Source organism: Vicugna pacos, unplaced genomic scaffold (assembly GCF_048564905.1).
Source record: "Vicugna pacos unplaced genomic scaffold, VicPac4 scaffold_17, whole genome shotgun sequence".
Taxonomy (NCBI): domain Eukaryota; kingdom Metazoa; phylum Chordata; class Mammalia; order Artiodactyla; family Camelidae; genus Vicugna; species Vicugna pacos.
In genome coordinates, this window is record NW_027328738.1 from 3,124,567 (window position 1) to 3,127,620 (window position 3,054).

At 33.3% G+C, this 3,054-nt stretch overlaps 1 long non-coding RNA gene across 1 annotated transcript; it reads left to right on the plus strand.

Moving 5' to 3' along the window:
• The first annotated feature begins 621 nt into the window (after positions 1 to 621).
• On the plus strand, positions 622 to 1,788 carry LOC140692754 (uncharacterized). Its single transcript, XR_012068323.1, has 2 exons — positions 622 to 846; positions 1,704 to 1,788. It is a non-coding gene; the product is annotated as an uncharacterized lncRNA (long non-coding RNA).
• The last annotated feature ends 1,266 nt before the right edge of the window (positions 1,789 to 3,054 follow it).

The window sequence follows — 3,054 nt, forward strand, 5'->3', positions numbered from 1 at the left end:
CTAAATTACATTTGTTTTACTTACAGCACTAAATTATATTTTCATACAAAAATTACCCCTTTGGGATTTCTTAAATTTGATTCATTATTTTAATCTAGTTTTATTTCATAAATATTTATCATTTATTCTAAAACATACCAAATACACTGATATGTATTCTGTTCATGTTTTGAATAAAGAGCTACTTCTTGTAAAGTAAACAGATAAATAACTACTTCCATTTCCAAATCAAATTAAGTTTCACCTTACTAATTATAATGAAATAGGTATACATTTCCTGCAGAGGTTTTACACAAATTTCACTTAAAATTCCATAACTTTAAAATTATTTTATATATTTTGTGCATTATTTATACTCTGTTCATCAATGTTGTATAAATTTGTGTACAAAAGTATGGAGATTTGTTTTATTTCATAGACCCCAGCATTAATTATTTAAAAAGATTTTCTTGGGGTAATAATTGCAGATCACACTATAAAAAAAGGCATCATATATGTTTCATTTTAACTGGATGAATGAGAAGTAAACACTGGCTGGATGTTACACTTGACTTGCTAGGAGACCAGTCGTTATGTGATGTCACATCTACTCAAGTTGAGAACCATTGTGATGGCCTAGTAGTTTATCTGTGCAGGCCTGCCAGAGCAGCATATGAAGCTGCAGTGCTCAAAATCATTCAGATTAGAAAAGTAGCTGTAGAAAAAGTTATTTGAGATGGCAAATATTTCTTCAGAATTTCAAGATAGGTCTCATAATGATGGACCAACTGGTTCAGGAAACTCCGGAAGATCTGTATTGTTTGATCCAACAATCTCTGGGGACTTGTCTTGAGGTCTATGATTGAAGTAAGTGATTTTCAGAATTTGTCTGAAGAATCCTTGTTTAAAAGTCCATGTTACACATATTGTGTCTCTGAGCCAGATGAAGATAATGATTTTCGTTCTCTGACATTTCCAAGAAAAATCTGGAAAATGGTTGGGAGTTATCAATTTAAATCCAACTGGTGGGATGATAATGAAACTTCCATAGTGATTGATGAAGTTGTCTTAAAGAAGGAAGTTTTGGAAAGAAAGTCCCCTTTCAGAGTATTTGAAACTGGAAGTATGAAAAGTTTAGTTAGACAGCTTAACATTTATAAGTTTAGGAAAGTGCAGCAGAATTTTTAAAGATCTGCTTGTCTAGCTGACTTTCTAGCAGAAGAAAAAGAAGTCTCTCTTTTAAGCAAGGTATTCAGTAATTGTAGTTACGTCTTGGTAACTTATATATAAAATTTTATTTTGTACATCGATCTATGGTAATGTAAATGTAAATCTAGAGTTTGAAAACTGTATAAAACTACAAATGCTAAAATTCTTTATTTTTTCAAAAAATGAGGACAGAGCCTTAAGTATTCAAGATTGTGTGAAACTTTCCTAGCAACTAGGAATCTTACGAGAAATCTAAATAAAGGTATTAAAGCCGCTTTTAAAAAGTGGCTTTCACCGTTACTGCAAATGCTAGCTTCTTAAATTTGAATACTTAAATACTATTTAAATGTGCATATTCCAAATAAGGAATTTCAAAACATAGTCAGCAATGTGCATATTTTGATGATATTATCTTAGCATAGTAAACGTGAAATCTGAGGTTTTGTAGGTTAGGCTTAATTTAGTCTTGTATTTTGGTTTAAAATATTACTAAAATCTTTCTCTTTTGGTTGTAGCTGCAGTTCTGCCATAATCCAAATCTTAAACGAGGCTGTCCCCAGCTTTTAGTGAGAATAAAAAGAAGAATTGGGATTAAAAATGTCTCTCTGGTATCTTCATTGGCTGAAGATTTCAAAAAGAAGCACGTTAAAGCAGGGGGTAACGTGCATAATGATAATTTTGATTTTGTGGTTGACACTAGAGGAGAAAGTGCATTTTTACTTTCTGCAAATTTAAACATGCCTCTAATAAGGAAGCCCTCTTCTAGCCACATAATAGGTGATACAACTACCTTGATCAGAGGTGATTTTTCTCCTCCATTTTCAATGTCAGTTAGATCACCAGAACAATATTGCAATGGATCAACGTGCTTTTTTAAATCAGTTGAACACTGCCCACAGGCACTCTCAAAGCAGCTACACTGAAGCAAATGGCCGTGTTGTGAACTTCATTACATTTACAATATCTACTTCTCAGTTCAGTACCTTGTCTCCCATACTGAGCAATCATGTTTGACTAATGGTGGAGCCTTCTAATTTTCCATATAGATATCACAACATATCTGCCAATGACGGTCGTTTTTCTCAACTTCAACCAGGGAGCAAACCATGGTTACCAGTGACATTGATAGCTGATACATCAGCTACCTCTCTTTCAAGGCCAGCTCATCAGCCATCTTCATTTTATGAACGTCATCCAGAACACAATTTATATACCAGAGGACTACCATATTATGCAGGATAACAAAGATTAATATTGATAGTGGCAAATGCCGAGAACTATATGCAATTTTCTTATTTGAATGATAAACATACATGTTTACCTGTATTTTCGATATTTTTTTTAAAATAAAGAGTTAAACGGGAGTCTATGATATCATTTAAAGAAAAAGAGATATTTGATTGATATGATCACTTGATGGAACAATATGGGAGTAAATTTAAATAATTTCTTGTAAGCAGGAAGAGAAAATGGAAGAATTTGGAAAAAGACTAAAACGTGGAGAGAGGGAAAGTTATTAGTGGTTTCTGGTTCATCCTGGAAAGTATGAAAAGTGTTAAGTTCGGATAGGTTGGAACAGAAGATAATGCAGGAACCGGCCCAGGGAACATGGTCTGTATTATGTCATCCCTGGAATCATGAAGGTCACATGATATAGTCTCAGATGGTACATTTAGCATGTGGAAGAAATTAAGAAGTAATTTTATCTATGGTCTTCTTTGTGCTGTTCTCAAAGCATTCCAATTGGTGCTTTCATTTCCTGCCCTAAATATTCTATGCTATAATTTCTAGTCAATACCTTATGTTGCTTTTATTTCCAACCAAGGACAAACTTACATCCTCAGGGTGGCTCTTAATGCCTTTCCA